Source organism: Sus scrofa, chromosome 6, assembly GCF_054392235.1.
Source record: "Sus scrofa isolate SSC_HxYL_T2T_F1_AM1 chromosome 6, Sscrofa_HxYL_maternal_Yorkshire_Landrace_v2.0, whole genome shotgun sequence".
Lineage (NCBI taxonomy): Eukaryota > Metazoa > Chordata > Mammalia > Artiodactyla > Suidae > Sus > Sus scrofa.
In genome coordinates this window covers 92,941,468-92,963,193 of record NC_139388.1, presented here as the reverse complement: position 1 = coordinate 92,963,193, position 21,726 = coordinate 92,941,468, and positions in this window count along the sequence as shown.

The window sequence follows — 21,726 nt, the reverse complement described above, 5'->3', positions numbered from 1 at the left end:
GATTTTGTCAAAAGTTTTTCTGCATCTATTGAGAGGATCATACAGTTTTTATTCTTTTCTTTTCTTTTCTTTTTTGTCTTTTTAGGGCCACACCCACAGCATATGGAATTTCCTAGGCTAGAGATTGAATTGGAGCTACAGCTGCTGGCCTATGCCACAGCCACAGCAATGCAGGATCTGAGCTGTGTTCAAGACCAATACCACAGCTCATAGGAAGACTGGATCCTTAACCCACTGATTGATTTTCTGTCTGGATGATCTGTCCATTGCTGTAAGTGGGGTGTTGAATTCCCCCACTATTATTGTGTTATTGTCAATTTCTCCTTTTAAGTTAACAGTTTCTTTATATACTGAGGTGATCCTATGTTGGGTGCATATATATTTACAATTGTTATATCTTCCTCTTTGATTGATTCTTTGCTCATTATGTTATGTCCTTCTTTGTCTCATACTATTCTTTATTTTAAGGTCTATTTTGCCTGTTATGAACATTGCTACTCCAGCTTTCTTTTGATTTCTGATTGCATGGAATATTTTCTTCCATCCCCTCACTTTCAATTTGTATGTTTCTGTAGGACTGAAGTGGGTCTCTTGAAGACAGCATATATATGGGTATTGGTTTTGTATCCATTCAGCCAGTCTATGTCTTTTGGCTGAGACATTTAGTCCATTTACATTTAAGGTAATGATTGATATGTGTGTTCTTATTGCCATTTTAGTAATTGTTTTGATTTATCTTTGTTGGTCTTTTTTCTCCCCTTCTTCTCTTGTTCTTCTCTCTTGTGATTTGATGACTATCTTTAGTGTTGTGTTTGGATTGATTTTTCTTATTGTGTGTGTATCTAATGTAGATTTTTGGTTTGCAGTTACCATGAAGTTTTGATAAAGGAGAATATATATATCATATATACATGTAATAATATATATACGAGATTGTATTTTTATACACACACATACATACATATATATATATATATATATATATATATATATATATATACACGCACATACACATGCACACACACACACACACATGATATTATTTTAAGTTGTTGGTCTCTTAATTGCAAGTGCATCTCCAGTATCCTGTATTTGTACCCTCCTCATGATTTTTGGTTTTGATAGCATATTAGTGTGTGGATGATTTCCTTATGTGTGCCTTTACTGGCGAGCCTTGTCATTTGTAATATTTTTGTTTCTAGTTGTAGCCTTTTCTTTTCTACATAGAGAAGCTCCTTTAGTATTTGTTGTAAAGCTGGTTTAGTGATGCTGAATTCTCTTGGCTTTTGCTTGTCTGTAAAGCTTTTGATTTCTCCTTCAAATCTGAATGAGAGCCTTGCTGGGTAGAGTAATCTTGGTTGGAGGTTTTTTCCTTTCATTGCTTTATATATATCATGCCATTTCCTTCTGGCCTGCAGAGTTTCTGTTGAAAAATCATACAAGGGAACCCTGATAAGGTTATTGGCTGATAATAGCTAAAAACTTCCTGAACATGAGAAAGGAGTCACCCACTCAAATCCAGGAAGCACAAAGAGTACTATAAAAAATAAACCCAAGGAGGAACACACTGAGATGCATATTAATCAAACTTACAAAAATTTAAAAACAAAGAGAAAATATTGAAAGCAACTAGGGAAAAGAAAGATATAACCAATAACCTTATCAAGTTTCCCTTGTATGTTATTTCTTTCTTTTCTCTAGCTGCTTTTAATATTTTCTCATCAGTAATTTCCACCAGTCTGTCTTCCACCTCAGTTATTCGTTCTTCTGCCTCCTGTATTCTGCTATTGGTTCCTTCTAGTGAATTTTTTATTTCAGTTACTGTATTTTGCATCTTTGCTTGCTTAATCTTTAAATCTTCTATTTCTTTGCTCAGTGTTTCTTGTAATTTATCAATCTTTATCTCTAGTTTATTTTCAAGATCTTGAATATGGAGGTTCCCAGGCTAGGGGTCTAATTGGAGCTGTAGCCACTGGCCTATGCCAGAGCCACAGCAATGTGGGATCCGAGCCACATCTGCGACCTACACCACAGCTCACAGCAACACTGGATCCTTAACCCACTGAGTGAGGCCAAGGATTGAACCCACAACCTCATGGTTCCTAGTCAGATTCATTAACCACTGTGCCATGATGGGAACTCCGTCTTGTAATTTATCAATCTTTATCTCCAGTTTATTTTCAAGATCTTAAATCATCTTTACTATCATTAATCTAAAGTCTTTTCCGTGGAGGTTGGTAATCTCCAGATCACTTAGCTGTTTTTCTGTTTTTTTTTTTTTTTCTTGTTCCTTTATCTGAGTCATAATTCTCTGCCTTTTCATTTTGTATAGATTTTATGGTGTGGTCTCCTTTTTGCAGACACTGGGGTTGTAGCCTCTCTTGCTTCAGATGTATGTCCTCCTTATGGCTGAAGTTGGTACAGAGGCTTGCAGCAGGTTTCCTGAAAGGAGAGGCTGGTGCCTGCCCACTGGTAGGTGGAGATGATTCTTATCCCTCTGGTGGATGGGGCTTTGTTTCTGGGTGTTATTAGAGGCTGCTATGTGCCTGGCGGGGTGGGGTGAGAGTTTTCAGGCAGCCTCTTTGCTGAGGGGTGGGGCCATTCCCACTAGGTTTGTTGTTTGACCTGGGGTTTCTCAGCCCTGATGGGCGGGGCCAGAATTTTTCCAAAATGGCCACCTCTAGAGGAGTTCACACTGATTATTCCCAAGACCTTTGCCTCCGATGTCCTTCCCCCACAACAAGCCTGTTTTCCCAGGAGGTCCTCCAATAACGGCAGACTGGTCTGACCCAGATTCTTACGGAGTCTCTGCTTTGCCCAGTGCACATGAAAGCCTTCGTGTGCCTTTTAAGAGTGAAGTTTCCCTTTCTCCCTGTCCCGTGGAGCTCCTGTGCACAAGCCCCACTGGCCTTCAACACCAAATGCTCTAGGGACTCCTCCTCCCAATGCTAGATCCCCAGGCATGGAAACCTGACATGGGACTCAGAATTCTCATCCCCCCGTGGGTGAGCCTTGTAAGTTACTTTCCAGCCAGTGGGCCGCCTACCTGGCAGGTATGAGGTTGCTTATATCACATCATTGCCCTTCCTACCATCTTGATGTGACTTCTTTTTATCTTCTGGAGTAGGATATCTTTTTTGATAGTTTCCAGTCTGTTTTGTGGAAGGTCATTCAGCAGTTGGTTGTAATTTTGTTGCTTTTATGAGAGAAGGTGAGTGCCAGTCTTTCTACTCCGCCATCTTAATCCCGTCTCGAAAGTGGTTGAAGTGGCCTGTATATGAAGCTGTGGGCTTCTATTGCCTCTTAAGAATTTCTTAAAGGCTGTTTCTACTTGGAACCCAATAGGAGACTAGCTAGTGCTCTGAAGCTTTATGTCTTTAATTGTATCACATACTGTATTGCATACTTCCTGGGCGATTTTCAGTGGCTTGAGTGCTGAGCAGACTCCCTGTAAAGCATTGGTATCACTTCAATGACTGCTCTCCTGAGTTATAGCGCTTTCTCTTTATCACATTCCTTGCTCCACCTAAGGGGTCGAGGACAGCATGTGGCTCTTGAATTTGCTTTTCATCAGGGATGGAGAAGGCCTTGAGAGTTCATCCTTTGCCTCAATTGTTAGAAGTGTTCAGGCAGAATTGGGTACTTGCGGCTGGCCAATGCCACTCCCTGGCAGGTCCAGTGGCTGGCATCATTTTTCCTGTCTGAACTCAGTGGGAAGAGGCTGGCTAGGTCAAGAGAGGCATCCATCTAGCAGTCAGGGTCCATGAGACAGCTTTAATTCCCTTCCAGAAACCTAGCGAAGGCACCATCTTAGTGACAGCAGCCTGGGTGGGGTGGGGCAGACATGGAGATTTCCCTCAGGGTTCTGGGCGGAAATAAAGCGGGAGATGGGCTGGCACTGATTGGTAGGCTCGAGCACAGAGGAGGGCAGTGGGCCAAGTATCTCTCTTCCCCTTCGTCATCAGCCAGGGCCTCAGGGAACATGTCAGCCTTCCTGATCTGATATCGTCTAGAGCCCCTGCTGTATAACTGAGTGATTCTCTCTGCACACGGTCAGCAGCAGATTTTTCTCAAGGTGAAAGCAATTAGGCCTTTGTCTCCTCCTCCTCTTAGTGCTGGAAAGAAAAGGAAGATAGATGGAAGGGAAGCCATCTCTGCTTTTGCCAAGGTCAGCCAGGCTGCCCTGGTCTGTTCAGTAATTGACTCCCCCACCTGCTCACGCCTCTCACAGGTTGTCCTGCTCTCAGGCATTTCAGCATCCCTCAGGTCCCCGAGGCAGTGAAGAGGGCAGGAGCTGCTGCTTTTACGTTTCTCTCCAGAACAAGAAAGAGGGCATCTCACCCTGCCTTGGGCAGAGAATTAGCCAGAACACTGTGAGCCTGGCCTGAGCAACACACGTAGGTGGGGCTGAGCTGCCTCCCCCTCTCTCTGGAAGATGCAAGCCAGGCAGGAGAAAATGCTTTGGAAGGTGGAAGAATTTATTCATTTGGTTAACAGCTATGCCAAGCACTCTGCTGGGAGTTCCTAGTCCCTGTCATCTTGGAGCAGAGGAGAGCACAGTGGGTGCAGGAGGTAGAGGGCTGGGAGAAGTAGGGAGCAGGCAATAACAATGATCTGAATGTCACAACAGAGGAAGATACCACAGGGGCCCCATCTACCATAGAAGTCAGGGAAGGCTGCTTGGAGGAAGAGACCCGAAAAAGAAATACAATTTCACAATAGAATATTTCAATGTAGGAGTTCCCATTGTTGCTCAGCAGTAAAAAATCTGACTAGTATCCATGAGGATATGTTTGATTCCCTAACCCCACTCAGTGGGTTAAGTATCCAGCATTGCAGCGAGCTGAGGTGTAGGTCGCATACGGGGCTCAGATCTGGCATTGCTGTGGCTGTGGTGTAGGCTGGCAGCTGCAGCTCCAATTCGACCCCTAGCCGGGGAACTTCCATACATCATGGGTATGGCCCTAAGAAAAAACAAAAACAACCACAGCAAAAAAAAAGTTTAGAGGTACAAAGGGTAAAAGTTGAAAATAGAAGCTTCTGATTATCCCCCACCACTGTTCCTAATAGTAACAGCTGTTAATATAGTGATATGTGCTTTTGCAGGGATTTTCCATATGTAGCCAAGTGTAAATACATATATATGGAACTCCTTTTAAAAAATGTGATTCTAGGAGTTCCCTGATGGTCTAGAAGTTAAGGATCTGGTGTCATCACTGCTGTGGTGTAGGTACGGTCCCTGGCCTAAGAACTTCTACATGACTTGGGTGTGGCTAATAATAATAATGATAATGATAATAATAATAAAATAAAAATGAGAGTCTATTAAGCACCTGTTCTGCTGGTTACTTTTTCTCACTTCACAATATATCTAGTGCCTCTTTCCATGTCAGCGGAGAGAGTTTTGCCTCATTCCTTTCCAGTATTGTTCACGGTATGAGGAAGTGATTTTTGAAAGCCAAAACCTGGGTTCCCGTCGTGGCTCAGTGGTTAACTAATCCGACTAGGAACCATGAGGTTGCGGGTTCGATCCCTGGCCTTGCGCAGTGGGTTAAGGATCTGGTGTTGCCATGAGCTGTGAGCTGTGGTGTAGGTTGTAGACGCGGCTTGGATCCCGAGTTGCTGTGGCTCTGGCGTAGGCTGGTGGCTACAGCTCCGATTCAACCCCTAGCCTGGGAACCTCCATATGCCAAGGGAAGTGGCTCTAGAAAAAGACAAAAAAAAAAAAAAAAAAAAAAAAGAAAGAAAGAAAGAAAAGAAAGGCAAAACCTGAAGCATGAGTGAGATTAAGAAGGCAAAAGGGTGGTGCTCTAAGGAACAGAGTCTGGGAAAACAAAAACAACACAGATCTCCCTAACTGTATCTCCTAACATCTCCCCTCCTCCTGTTTTCAGACCTCCCTCCTTCTCCCTGTTGCCACATTTTTCCTACTCTAATTTGCAAAGCAATTCTGTTACTTTTGTCTTGCCTAGCCCCCAGGAGCGTCATTCTTCATGCCAAAGCAACTTATTAAGTATTTTTCTAAACAAAGATCTGTATACCCAGAGAAAAATCATGCCACTCCCCTAACAGACAAAAGTAGCTGCAGGCAGTTGTGGTTTTAAATAGCAATGAGGAGGGGGGAAAGGGGGGAGAATCTGTTACATAAAGCACCTGGCAGTTCATAAATGGTGGTTGTTTGTTACTATTATTATTTTATATGTGCTGATGGATGAGTTGTTTGCTGCAGGAATCCTCTCTTCATCCTGAAGCACCCACCTCTTGGTTGGCAGCTTTTAAGCGCAGGGCTGGTGCTTTATTTGTCTCCATAGTTCTAGCTCTCAGCACAGGGCCTGGCACAGAGCAGACACGCCAGAAATGAGTGTTGCGTGGAACGCTCAGGGTCTGGAGTGTGTTGCTCTGAGCAGATGCTGAGTCACGGATGCTGTGGGCCTGCTGAGATCTGAACCCCAGTAGAAATGCTTTGGAACAGTAGGGCTAAGAATCAAAAAAAGACTCCTGGTCCTGGGGCACTTCACCATTAAGCTGGGTCTTTGTGAAACATCATATCAGTTCACAAACTGTAAAATATTGACAGTCCCTAGAGCAGTGCTATCACAGTTTCTTTTATCTTTTGGGGGAGGAGCTAAGCTTTCCTTCCTCCTTTTTTAGGTATAAAAGAAATACAGTAATATGCACAAATCTTTTTTTTTTTTTTTTTGGTCTTTTTAGGACATTACCCTCTGCATAAGGAGGTTCCCAGCCTAGGGGCTGAATCGGGAGCTATAGCTGCCGGCCTACACCACAGCCACAGCGAGGCTGGATCATTAATCCACTGAGCAAGGCCAGGAATTCAACCTGTGTCCTTATGGAGACTAGTCAGATTCACTTCTGCTGAGCCATGATGGTAGCTCCCAAAACTGCTACTTCTGACCTCTATCACCATCAACTAATTATACCTAATTTTGAGTTTTTTTGTTTTGTTTTGTTTTGTTTTTCTTTTCTAGGGCCGCACCTGCGGCATACGGAGGTTCCCAGGCTAGGGGTCTAATTGGAGCTGTAGCTGCTGGCCTATGCCAGAGACACAGCAACTCGGGATCCAAAGCACTTCTGTGACCTATACCACAGCTCAGTGGCAATGTGGGAATCCTCAGCCCACTTATTGAGGCCAGGGATCGAACCCACCTCCTCATGGGTCCTAGACACAGCAACGCAGGATCCAAGCCGCCTCTGTGATCTACACCACAGCTTATGGCAACGCCGGATCCTTAACCCACTGAGCTATTGCAGAAACTGCAAAAACCATGGCAGTGGAAGGAGACAAACAGCACTCGGAGATATGCAAAAACAAGGTTTATTCAGCACCGGTGCGGGCTCAGAGGAGTCACCTCCAGAGTCTGAGCACCATGTCTTTGTTCTCAGTAACTTTTACGCACTACATTGTCTGGATTTTCCCATGTAAGCATCCCGGACCTCCCCCCCATCCCCAAGCAGACAGTGTTCCTCCCTAAGAGACTGAGCGAGCAAGGTTATAGCGCAGAACTGATAAGCAGTGTTGGGTACATGATTAGCAGAGCTGCTGGCTTGGACACGGGGCGCACAGTTGTTACATTATTACAAGAAGGGTTGGCGTTCCCGTGGCGCAGTGGTTAATGAACCCGACTAGGAACCATGAGGTTGCGGGTTCGGTCCCTGCCCTTGCTCAGTGGGTTAACGATCTGGCGTTGCCGTGAGCTGTGGTGTAGGTTGCAGACGCGGCTCGGATCCAGCGTTGCTGTGGCTCTGGCGTAGGCTGGTGGCCACAGCTCCGATTCAACCCCTAGCCTGGGAACCTCCATATGCCGTGGGAGCGGCCCAAGAAAATGGCAAAAAGACAAAAAAAAAAAAAAAAAAAAAAGGTGGTATAGTGAGGAGCATAGCTGGAAAGGATTGCAGCTGCCTTCTTAGCCAAGGGGTTGGGGGTTGTTCTTTAGTTAAAACTCTATTTTGAGTGAGGCCAGGGATCAAACCCACAACCTCATGGTTCCTAGTCGGATTCATTAACCACTGAGCCACAACAGGAACTTTGTCATTCTTTGTTGGTCAATCCAACTAGCCATGCATTCTGGGGTGGGAGACCTCTCCTCTTCATTACTGGAACACATAGATTCTGGGGGGAAAAAAAAAAGCCCTTATCCACTTTTTTTTTTCATTTTTAGTGCTTCGATGAATTTTCTAATAATTTTAACTTAGCTTTATTGTTAAACTACAGAGTAGCAGGATTAAACAAGATGGGCAGTTGTTAAATGCCTAAATTCAGGAGCTGACATAAAGGTTCCAATCCCAGCACTATCACTTGTCAGCTGTGTGACTTTGAGGAAGTTACTTAAATTCTCTGTGCCTCAGTTTCCTCATCTATAAAAATGGAGATGATGTCAATACCTACTTTATGGTGTTTTGTGAGAATTAATGGAATTGATTAATGTAAAAAGACTTGTTTACACTCTGGGGAAAGTACCCCATGGGGCAGTTCACAAAGGAAGTGAAAACGAGGCCAATTTTCCAAGGGCTAATGATGGTTTTGTTGATGGTGGGAAATGGGGCAGGCTAATAGCCTGAGTGTCTCACCAGTAGCTCCTAGTGGGTTCCTTTATTTTTTCTACTCTGTCTGTAATCTCACACTGACATCATTAATGAAATTATCTTCAGGCTTTTGACATCTCATTAGGATTTGAGAGCCAAGGTCGTGACCAAGCGGGTTTAACCATGAATGGAAGATGGGTGTTTCTGCTGCAAGAACTTGAGAGCGTTGCTTACTCTATACAGAATATGTGTTACATTTGCATAATAAGTTATGTTCACTGTGATTCCAGAACATGTAATATCCATGTTAGAGAGAAGATTCAGGAACTCCTCCAGCCACTGCCTAACTCTGGAACTGCACATAGCTGAGTTCCCATAAAATATTTCAGTATTAAGATCATGGGGTTTTACAGTTGGTCATGGGCTTCACAGCTGGGTCTATGTCTCATCTCTGCTTGCTGTTTGCTTGTGTGAATTTAAACTAGCGGTTGGTCAGTTTTTTCAAGCCTCAGTTTTCTCCTCTGTAGAAATGGATACGGTGATTGCTCTGAAGGTGCCAATCTGATGGGTGCCAATCACAACATATTCTATATATTGGTAGCCCAATATCATGGTTGTGAAGATTAAACAAGATGGGTTTTTTGGGCCATGTCTGTGGCATGTGGAAGTTCCTGGGCCAGGGATTGAACCCACGCCACAGCAGCAACCTGAGCTGAAGCAGTGGCAACGCCAGATCCTTAACCCACTGAGCCACCAGGGTACTCCCAAATGAGATGGTTTCTATTAGGCAATTAGCTCAGTGGTATATACAGAAAAACACTCGCTAAATATGAGTTGCTATTATTAGTGATTTTACATGCAGAAGGACCTCTGGATTATCATCATACCAGGAACAGTGTAGAGTTAGTGAGTTAATGAGGAAGGCTTTCTGAAGACATTCTAGGGTTTCAATTGGATTTGAGAGGTAGGGAGGAAACTACTTTGGCAAAAAAAAAAAAAAAAAAAAAAAGAGTAGAGTGAGTGCATTGTAAATCAACTACAATAGAAAAAATAAAAATCTTAAAGAAAAAAATAAATGAGAATGGTCATTTTCTAGAAACAAACAAACAAAAAGGCTAGGGTGAGTGGTTTGTAAAGGAAGAAGAGGGAGCAGGTGTCTGTGTGACCAAAATGAGATACTTGGATGCAGCTCAGCCCTATCTTCAGGGCATGGCTGGGCCCCTGCCAGTAGTGGGGAATCCCAGAAGCTTCTCTGGCTTGGCTGCAGGAGGAAACAGACATCTCCTATGGAGAGAAAGGGAGTTGCTATCTGGTTGTGCTCAAGATTGGGGCCAAACTGGCCGGGAGACAGATTTCCATAGGGGCAAGGAAGCTGGTGGGGTGAAGATCAGCCCAGGATTCTTTGGCCGTGCAGGCAGCTGAGCTGGAGGCTTCTTTCTTCCTGCATGGTTAGCAGGGCTGGATCAGCGGCTTCTTCCCAGACGCTCAGAATCACTACATCCTGTGTGTCAACCTCTGGGCTCTTCTCTTGGGAAGGAGGGCAAGCACTGCACAGGTAAGACCGAAGGGAACTATGAGAGTTTTAAAACTCTCCTCGGAGGAGTTCCATTACAGCTCAGCAGATAAAGAACCCGATATGGTGTCCATGAGGATGTGGGTTCAATCCCTGACCTCGCTCATTGGGTTAAGGATCCGGCCTTGCTGGAGAAGGGTCACAGATGTAGCTCTGATCTGGTGTTGCTGTGGCTGAGGCATAGGCCTGCAGCAGACCTTTGACCTCTAGCCTGGGAATGTCCATATGCTGCAGGTGCATCTATAAAACAAACAAAAAAATCCCCTGCTCTGAGCTTCCGAAAGGTCTTCATGGGACTGTGGGAGAGGCTGTCGGGCTATTTCCTGTTTGCTCCTCCAGCTCCATCCTTCATCCTTTTCTGGGTCTGACTTGCTTCCACCTATAGGCACCTTTGCCTTCTGGTTTCTTGCTGGGCTCATTCAGTAGGGAGTCTGTGGGTGGGAGGCAAGAGGAGAGGAAAGTGTTTATGCCCCTGGCTCCCTCCACAGGCTGGTGGTGGGCTGTGATTGACAATAACTGCTTTTTTTTTTCTTTTTAGGGCTGCACCCATGACATGTGGAGGTTCCCAGGCTAGGGGTCTAATCGGGGCTACAGCTGCCGGCCTATGCCACAGCCACAGCCACCGCCACGCCAGATCCGAGCCATGTCTGCAACCTACACCACAGCTCATGACAACACCAGATGCTTAACCCACTGAGCAAGGCCAGGGATTGAACCCAAAACCTCATGGTTCCTAGTCAGATGTGTTTTCGCTGAGCCACAATGGGAACTCCTTTTTTTTTTTTTTTTTTTTTTTTTTTGTCACTCCTGTGGCATGCAGAAGTTCCAGGGCCAGGGATTGAAATGGTGCCACAACTGTGACCCAAGGCACAGGAATGACAACACCAGATCCTTAACCCACTGTACCATGAGGGAACTCAAACAGCTGTTCTTAAGAGGCCTCTTCTGGAGTTCCCATCCTGGTGCAGGAGAAATGAATCTGACTAGGAACCATGAGGTTGTGGGTTTGATCCCTGGCTTTGATCAGTGGGTTAAGGATCCGGCGTTGCCGTGAGCTCTGGTGTAGGTTGCAGACTCGGCTCAGATCCTGTGTTGCTCTTTCTGTGGCTGTGGCATAGGCCAGTGGCTATAGTTCTGATTCAACTCCTAGCTTGGGAACCTCCATATGCCTCAGGTGCGGCCCTAAAAAGACCAAAAAAAAAAGAAAGACTGCCAAGAGTCAACTCTACTTGGCTGTGTGAATTTGCGTTTTTTTTTTTGTCTTTTTGCTATTTCTTTGGGCCGCTCCCTCGGCATATGGAGGTTCCCAGGCTAGGGGTCGAATCGGAGCTGTGGCCACCGGCCTACGCCAGAGCCACAGCAACTCGGGATCCGAGCCGCGTCTGCAACCTACACCACAGCTCACGGCAACACCGGATCGTTAACCCACTGAGCAAGGGCAGGGACCGAACCCGCCACCTCATGGTTCCTAGTTGGATTCGTTAACCACTGCGCCACGACGGGAACTCCCTGAATTTGCGTTTTTTTTTTTCTTTCCTTTTTCATTTTTGGCTGCCCCACAGCATATGGACGTTCTGGGCCAGGGATCAGATCTGAGCGGCAGTTGCAACCTATGCCACAATCATGGCAATACATATCTTTTTTTTTTTTTGTGGTTTTTAGGGCTGTACCTGCAGCATCTGGAAGTTCCTGGGGTAGGGGTTGAATCAGAGCTACTGTTGCCAGCCACAGCCACAGCCACAGCCATATGGGATTTGTGCTTCATCTGTGACTCACCCCACAGCTCACAGCAACACTGGATGCCCGACCCACTGACCGAGGCCAGGGATCAAAACAACTTTCTCATGGATACTAGTCGAATTCGTTTCTGCTGCACCACAATGAGAACTCCCCCCCTTTTTTTTTTTTTTTTTTTTTTTTTTTTGTCTTTTTGCCTTTTCTAGGGCCGCATCTGTGGCATATGGAGGTTCCCAGGCTAGGGGTCTAATTGGAGCTGTAGCCGCAGGCTTATGCCACAGACACAGCAACTCAGGATCCGAGCCGTGTCTGTGACCTATACCACAGCTCACAGCAGCACTGGATCCTTAACCCACTGAGCGAGGCCAGGGATCGAACCCACAACCTCGTGGTTCCTAGTTGGATTCGTTAACCACTGAGCCACAATGGGAACTCCCTTTTAAAAAAATAATAATAATAATTAAAAAAACAACAACAACAGGTAAACCCTGCCAGATCCTTTAACCCACTGTGCCTGGCCAGGAAACAAACCTTTGTCCTGGTGCTGCAGAGATGCCACTGATCCTGTTGTGCCACAGTGGGAACTCTAGTTGCGTGAAATTGGATGAGTAACCTCACCTCTGGAACATTTATGTCCCCTCCTCCAAGAGTGCTGGGAATATCTAGTGATTATTGAGCAGTTACTGTGTGCCAGGCCCTACACTAATGGTTTTAGATGAATCTTTGTTTTGTAGTTACCAGTATTTTCCCCTTTACAGAAAGATAAAACAGCTTTCCTAGATGTGGCAGAAAGGGAATTTGAGCCCAGATTTGTCTGATACAAGAGCACACACCACTATACCAAACTGCCTCTTAGTTTAGAGCCCAGCTCGCAGGGCTCTTGTGAGGATTAAAAGAAATCTAAAAAATCTAAAATAATACAGATCTAAAAATAATACAGTCGAGACGTTCCTTCTGTGGCACAGTGGGTTAAGAATTCGACTGCATAGTTCCCGTTGTGGCTTAGCAGTAAGGAAACCGACTAGTATCCATGAGGACTCCGGTTCAATCCCCAGCCTTGCTCAGTGGGTTAAGGATCCAGCATTGTGTAAGCTGTGGTGCAGGTCACAGATGTGGCTCGGATTCTGCTGTTGCTGTGGCTATGGCGTAGGCCTGCAGCTACAGCTCCCGTTCAACCCCTAGCCTGGGAACTTCCATATACCATGGGTGTGGCCCTAAAAAGACACATACACAAAAAAATCTGAGCGAATCGGCTTAGGTCACTGCAGAGGCTTAGGTCTGATCCCTGGCCTGGCACAGTGTGTTAAGGGATCCAGTGTTGCTATAGCTGTGGTGTGAATTCAGTCCCTGGCCTGGGACTTCCATATCCTAAGGGTATGGCCATAAAATAATAATAATAATAATAATAAGCTGACATTTATCGTGCTCTTGCTGTGTGCCAGGCCCTGAGCCCAATGCTCTAACATAGATCCATATTTAATCTTTGTGGCTCTCAGCCCTGAAAATATGAGGCCCTACCCCTGGCCCAGGAGGAATTCAATTAAACCTCTCTCGCCTTATGTCCTGACTTTCCCCTTCATGTTGGTTCAAGTGTCTCCCTTGGTTGAACCAACCAAGGTGGGTTCTTTGATGTTGCACAGGGTTTCTGAGCTATTTTGCCTCCTGACTAGAAGCTGAGGAGAACCAGGCTCTGGGCCCACAGGGGATTGGAGAAGTCCTCTTGGGGGGATGGGGCTCTGTCCGAGGACAGCAGGTGGGCACACAGGCCTGGGAGAAGTGATTAACATCACAGCATCTGTGTTTTCCCCTGAGCAACTTTAGTCACTTTTAAACATCTCGAGGGAACTGGGGTTTACTCATTGGGGAAGTGAGAGGTTGAGGGTTGATGAGCCCAAGGCTTCCCAGCAAACTGATGTGAGGACTGACAGTACGTTCCTGGTTTTCTCACCAATTCCTCAAGCTGCTTTCATTCTGAGGTTCATTGTCTGTTATCGTTGACTCTTCTTTTCTTCTCTCTTTCCTGTTAGATGCCAGGACCTGATGATTCTCCAAATGATTGTTGTTGCTTGAAAGGTTGTTGAAAGCTTTGACCAAGTTTTCTCCATTGAGATTGAGGGCAGGGGCTATATCTTTCATTGTCTGTGTTCCCAGCAACTAAATGCATGTTCAGTTGAGCTTAGTAATAGCAACGATTTATTCAGAGCCTCCTGTGAACCAGTTATTTTACTGATCATCACATTTAATTCTCACAAGAGCCTTGTGTTACAGCTGATGTTTTTATCCCTATTTAACAGAAGAGGAAAGTGGGGCTCTGGGAAGACGGGTGACTTGTCTAAGGTCACAAGGCTAGCAAATGGCTAAATGGTAAGCAAGTGAGTAGCTTGGTTGTCCATTTTGAACTTTATTTTTTATTTTATTTTATTTTATTTTATTTTATTTTATTTTATTTTATTTTATTTTATTTTATTTTATTTTATTTTATTTTATTTTATTTTATTTTATTTTTTGTCCTTTTAGGTCCGCACCTGCAGCATATGGAGTTCCCAGGCTAGGGGTCTAATCGGAGCTGTTGCTGCCAGCTTATGCCACAGTCACAGCAACGTCAGATCCGAGCCAAGTCTGTGACCTACACCACAGCTCACTGCAACTCTGGATCCTTAACCCACTGAGCAAGGCCAGGGATCGAACCTGCAACCTCATGGTTCCTAGTCAGATTCGTTTCCGCTGCACCACGGTGGGAACTCCCATTTGGACCTTTAGACTTGCATGTCCAGCTGCCTATTTGATGTAACCCCTTGAGTGTCCAATGGGCATCTGAAAATAGACATGTCCAGGACTGAGTTCCTGGTGTCCACTCCCCCCAACCTCTTCAGTTAATTGCAACCTTTCCTTTCAGTTGCTCAGGACATAAACCTTGAGTTATCCTTAGCTTCTCTTATTGATGGCCCCAGCTCCAGGCCATCAACACACCTGGTCCCTTCAAAATGCCTCCCAAACTGACCCCATCTCTTTCTTTCTACTGCTCCCTTTCTGGTCCAAGCCATCATCATCAGCCACCTAGATGATTATAATAGCTTCCTAGCTGTTTTCCTGCTTCTGCCTTTGCCCTCTTTAATCTGTTCTCAGTAGATTCAGATGTCATCCCTTTGCTCGACACCCTTCAATGGGTTAATTGATGAGTAAAAGCTAAAGTCCTTACTCAGAGCTGCAAGGCGCTGTCTGAGCTGGCTCCCTGACACTTCCCTGATTTCATGTTCCAATCTCCCCCTCCCCATCACTTCAGAGCCTTTGCATATGCTGTTTACTCTGCCTGGAAATCTCTTTCCCCCCAAATACACACATGACTTCTGCATGTTTTTCGGGTCTTTGTTCCAATGCCACCTTCTCGTGAGGCTTTTCCTGGATTTTATCCAAAATTTCACATCCTCTGCTGATATTTCCAATTCTCCTTCCCTATACTATTTTTTTCCTCCTTGGGACTTATCACTGTCTAAGATAATATATACTCTGGCTTGTTATCAGTCTTCTCACTAAAATGTAATTGTAATGCTTCATTATATTGGGGATTTGGTCAGTTTTCTTCAAAGCTGCCTCTCCAGCTCCTTTAGCAATGCCTGGCATATATGGTGCATGCTAAATATTTGTTGAATAAATGTATGAATGAATAAATTTAGAAGAAGAAATGAGGTCCATTGACTCATCCCATTGCTCCGTGCCACCTTTCCAAATTCAGTGTCTCTGTGATACACAAGTAGCTATTTGATGACACTCACACCAGGCCCCTCATGCTGCTGGAGTCCTTGGGGATTAGTCAGTAAATAGCCCCCTTCTTTGCTTGAAAAAGTTCTGAACCAAATAAGATGATGAAGTATGATATGTGGATACTAAAATATCAGCCTTAGTGGAGTTCCTATTTTCGTGGTAAGGAACAAAAGTGGTTGAGGCGAGTGGACACCAGGAACTCAGTCCTGGACATGTTTATTTTCAGATGCCCACTGGACACTCAAGAGGTTACATCCGCGGTAACGAACCTGACTAGTATCCATGAGGACTCAAGTTCGATCCCTAGCATTGCTCAGTGGATTAAGGATCTGGCGTTGCCATGAGCTGTGGTATAGACTGGCAGCTACAGCTCTGATTCAACCCCTAGCCTGGGAAATTTCATATGCCATGGGTGTGACTCTAAAAAGACAATAAAATAAAATAAAATATTAGCCCTGTTATTGATAAAACTGATGTTGGAGATAGTTGTTGATGTCTGTGTATAGGTGTGCTTTTTAGTATTGACCCCAGAATCAGACCAACTTAACCACCCCTTCGCTGGCAGTGCATGATGTTGAAGAGAAGTAAACATAGAGAAATAGGCAGAACGCCTCCTCCCGGAGAAGAGCCTGCAGAACTTCATATACCAGTTCTTTATCCCAAACTCAGATTAATTAAGTCACTTCTCTCCTTTAGGGGAGGAGTGAGTTGGAGGCAGAGAGAAGCCAGGATTATTATATCAATGGATGTCTTTTTCATGGACCAGAATCATCAGGAAGCAATTATGAGTGTTTCCCATTTAACAATCACCAACTCTTTTTTTTTTTAAAAGAACAGCTTTATTAATATATAATTCACGTAAATCAAACTCAGTGACTTTATAGTATATTCACAGAGTTGTGCAATCATCACTCAAATTCCAGAATATTTTTGCTGCTCCAGTGTCCTTTGAAATACAAAAGTTTTCCATCCTTCCTTCCTTTTTTTTTGTCTTTTTGCCATTTCTTGGGCCGCTCCCACGGCATATGGAGGTTCCCAGGCTAGGGGTTGAACTGGAGCTGTAGCCACCGGCTTCTGCCAGAGGTACAGCAACACGAGATCCGAGCTGAGTCTGCAACCTACACCACAGGTCATGGCAACGCCGGATCATTAACCCACTGAGCAAGGGAAGGGACCGAACCCGTAACCTCATGGTTCCTAGTCGGATTCGTTAACCACTGCACCACAACGGGAACTCTTTCTTTCTTTCTTTCTTTCTTTCTTTCTTTCTTTCTTTCTTTCTTTCTTTCTTTCTTTCTTTCTTTCTTTCTTTCTTTCTTTCTTTCTTTCTTTCTTCCTTTCTTTCTTTCTTTCTTTCTTTCTTTCTTTCTTTCTTTCTTCCTCTTTCTCTCTTTCTCTCTCTTTCTCTCTCTCTCTCTCTCTCCCTCCCTCTCTCTCTCTTTCTTTCTTTCTCTTTATTTCCTGCATATGAAGTTCTCAGGCCAGGGATCAGATCCAAGCTGCAGTTGTAACCTATGCTGCAGCTGTGGCAACACTGGATCCTTTAACCCACTGTGTTGGCCTGGGGATGGAACCTGCATCCTGGTGCTGCAGAGATGCTGCAGCAGGAACTCTGAAACACAGAAGTTTTTAATGTTTACCAAGTCCAATTTATCTATTTTTGCCTTTTGTTGCTTTTTCTTTTGGTCTTATAGCTAAGAAACTATTGCCTAATCCAATGTCATAAAGATTTACTCCTGTTTTCTTCTAAGAGTTTTATGATTTTAGCTCTTACATTTAGGTCTATGATACATCTGAATTAAATTGTTTACGTGGTGTAAGTAGGGATCCAACTATGTTCTTTTGCATGTAGAGTTTGCACTCTCTTCTAAAATTAATTAAACATAAATGTAAAGGTTTATTTCTAAACTCTCATTTCTATTCCATTAATCTTATTTTTATTCTTATACCAGTATCACACATTGATTATATTAGCCATGTAAGAAACTTGAAATTCTTTCCCCCCAGGATTGTTTTGGCTTTTCTTTCATTTGCATTTCCATATCAATTTTAGGACCAGCTTGTCAATTTCTGCAAGAAAGCTAGCTGAGCTTTTGACAGGCATTGAATTGAAACTGTAGATTGGTTTGGGGACCATTGCCATCTTACTCCCCAGAATACCATCTGTTTACTCCAATCCATGAACGGATTTCTTTCCATTTAGATCTAAGATACCCTTTGAGTCTTCACATTTCTTTTTTTAAGTTAAAATTTATTTATTTATTTATTTTAGGGCCAGGCATGCAGCATATAGAAGTTCCCAGGCTAGGGGTCGAATTGGAACTGGAGGTGGGGCCTTTGGGAGATGATATAGTCATAAGGGTGAGATTAGAGCCCTTATGAAAGAGGCCCTAGAGGGAGTTCTACTGTGGCAAAGTGGGTTGAAAATCCGACTACAGTGGCTCTAATCCTTTCAGAGGTCCAGGTGTGATCCCCGGCCGGGTTCAGCTTGCCACAGTTGTGGTGTAAGTTGCAGCTGCAGCTCGGATTCAATCCCTGGCCTGAGAACTTCCATATGCTGTGGATGCAGCCATTAAGAAACCCCCCCCAAATGGGGGAGGAGGGTGTTGGCAGAGAAAACAGCCATCTGCAACCCAGAAGAGGGTCCTCACCAGAATCCGACCATGCTGACACCCTGGTCTCAGACTTACAGCTTCCAGAACTGTGAAAAATAAAATTCTGTTGTTTGCAAATCACTAAATATGTTATTCTATTGCTAGTTTACTAGTTCTAATTGGGGTGTGTGTGTATGTTGTGTGTGTGTGTGAATTCCTTAGGATATTCTTTACACAAGATCATGTTATCTGCAAATAGAGATAGTTTTACTTCTTACTCTTCAGTCTAGATGCCACAATCCCCAACTCTTATCCTTTTATTCTTCTCCCATGCAGCTTTTAGGCTAATCTTCCTAGTGTTTTGCTTTCAACTTAGAGTAGGAAAAACAAAACAAAACAGAAACTCAACTTAGAGTAGGAGTTGGAGACCCAGGTTCCAAGCCAAGTTTAGTGGCTGATCTATTTCTATTTCTTTAGGTATAGAATTCTTTGAGTACAACAATACCACACTAAAATTTAAAATTTAAAATAAAGAAGTAAATAAAATTCTTGGAGTAAATGACAAATTGAAATGAGAAAATATATATGAACAGGAGCATCACGATGTTCATCTTCAGAGGGCGCCAGTGATATAGAACACAATGTAAATAGCAGCCCCTGGAGGGATGCAACAAGATTTTACTGATACCGGAGTTCCCGTCGTGGCGCAGCAGAAACGAATCTGACTAGGAGCCATGGGGTTGTGGGTTCGATCCCCGCCCCCGCTCAGCAGGTTAAGGATCTAGTGTTGCCGTGAGCTGTGGTGTAGGTCGCAGACACAGCTCAGATCTGACATTGCTGTTGCTCTGGCATAGGCTGGCAGCTACAGCTCCGATTAGACACCTAGCCTGGGAACCTCCATATGCTGCAGGTGCGGCCCTAAAAAAACAAAAGACAAAAGACAAAAATAAAATAAAATAAAATAAAATAAAATAAAATAAAAAGGATCTGGCATTGCCGTGAGCTGTGGTGGTGCAGGTTGCAGATGGGGCTCGGGTCTGGTGTTGCTGTGGGTGTGGTGTAGGCCAGCAGCTACAGCTCTGATCCAGTCTCTAGCCTGGAAACCTCTATATGCTGTGAGTGTGGTCCTTAAAAAAAAAATTTTCTGGATACCACATGCTTATCTTCAATCCTTATAATAATGCCGTGAGATTGAGGTTACTAATTTGTCTATGATTGATGTTATTTATTTATTTATGGTCACACCTGCAGCATGCAGGAGTTCCCAGGCCAGCACAACAGTAGTGACAATGTCAGATCCTTAAGCTGCTAGGCCATCAGGGAACTCCACTAATCCCATTTTATTTATTTATTTTTTTGTCTTTTTGCCTTTTTCTAGGGCCACTCCTGTGGCATATGGAGGTTCCCAGGCTAGGGGCCCAATCGGAGCTGTAGCCACCAGCCTACACCCCAGCCACAGCAACTCGGGATCCAAGCCAAGTCTGCGAGCTACACCACAGCTCATGGCAACGCTGGATCCTTAACCCACTGAGCAAGGCCAGGGATCAAACCTGCAACCTCATGGTTCCTAGTCGGATTCATTTCCGCTGTGCCACAATGGGAACTCCAATCCCATTTTAGAAATGAGAAAATTAGAGTTCAGAATAGTTAAGTGACTTACTTAGGGTCATACAATTGGTAAGCCTGAGTCCAGATTTGAACCCAAGTCTTTCTGATTCCATTACATCTACCTATCTTTCAAAAAATATTATTTAAAAAATTTAAACAAATTTTTTCTGGCTGTGCCCACCACATGTGGAAGTTCCCAGGCTAGGGAGTGAACCTGCACTACAGCAGCAACCCAAGCTGCTGCAGTGACAATGCCAGATCCTTAGCCCACTGTGCCACAGGAGAACTCCAAAACAAATTTTACCTTGAAAAAGTAAAACCTGTACATGGTAAAGAACTTAACAGTACAAAAAGATATATAGTGAGAGTAGTTCTCTTTCTAATTGCCATCCCCAGAGATGGTCATCATTATCAGTTTTTGGTATTTCCATCCAATATATTCTATACATATCTAAATAGATATGTGTGCAGTTAAACGGATTCTCATTTAAGACACACTCACACTTATTGACTATTACACCTATAGCTTTAAAAAAAAAAAAAAAACTAACAGGAATTCCCGTCGTGGCTCAGTGGTTAACAAATCCGACTAGGAACCATGAGGTTGCAGGTTTGATCCCTGGCCTTGCTCAGTGGGTTAAGGATCCAGCGTTGCCATGAGCTGTGGTGTAGGTTGCAGACGCATCTCGGCTCCCGCGTTGCTGTGGCTCTAGCGTAGGCCCGCGACTACAGCTCCAATTAGACCCCTAGCCTGGGAATCTCCATATGCCACAGGACTGGCCCAAGAAATGGCAAAAAGATGAAAAAAAAAATTAACAATGAATCTTGGAGATTATTCCACAGCAACACATAAACATCTACCACATTCTTTTTAACAGCTGCATAATATTCCATATCGTCCAAATGCACCCATAGCCAGGGATATTGATTGTTGTTTCAAATATATATATGTGTGTGCATGTGTATATATATTGGGGGGGCCGCACCCAAGGCATATGGAGGTTCCCAGGCTAGGGGTCAAATTGGAGCTGTAGCTGCCAGCCTATACCACAGCCACAGCAACATAGGATCCAAGCCTCGTCTGAGACCTACACCACAGCTCACAGCAACACAAGATCCTTAACCCACTGAGCGAGGCAACAGATGGAACCTGAGTCCTCATGAATACTAGTCCAGTTCGTTAACCCCTGAGCCACTATGGGAACTCCTCAAATATATTCTTAACAAACAAATATCCTTGTATGGATTTATTTGTACATGTATAGCTGCCTTGGCAAATACTTAAAAAGTAATTAGAACCATATAAACAAGAGCTTTTGTAATTAGAATAGTTGCTTTTACCTTCCTGAATTTCTGCCTTTTGCTTTCTCAAACCTCAAGTCCAGATGATTAGAGCTCTCTAGTGGGCAGGAAAGGCATCCATCACTTGCTCAGCATCCCACCCTCAAACAGGCTTGGCCTAGGCTTATCTGGGTTGAGCCTAATGACTACAAACTTGTCTGGACGGTGCTGTCCTCGCCAAGCCAGAGGCCCCCAGGAGACGTTTTATTCCAACTTCTAGAGCGAGTGACAGTGTGCAGTGCACTGATGACTGCAGGGGTAGCCAGAAGTCATAACACTAGGGTGACCTTGGCCAGTCAGGAGGCACTTGATGTGCTGTTTTGCTATATCAGTCTCTGACCTGTTCTGACCAGGAGAGGGCAGTAGCAAGCTGCCTAGCACTTCTGCCAGGCTCACTGAAGGCTCTCCTTCCAGGACAAGGAGCTTCTGTCTGCAGCAGTTCTATGGAACTGGGCAGCCAGGTAAATCTCCGATCTTGAGGTAGGAAGGTGTGTTAGAAGTAATCCGGTAGAACATGTGTTGAGGACAATAGAGAAAAAAATAAAATAAAGGTATCTCTCGCCCCTTGTG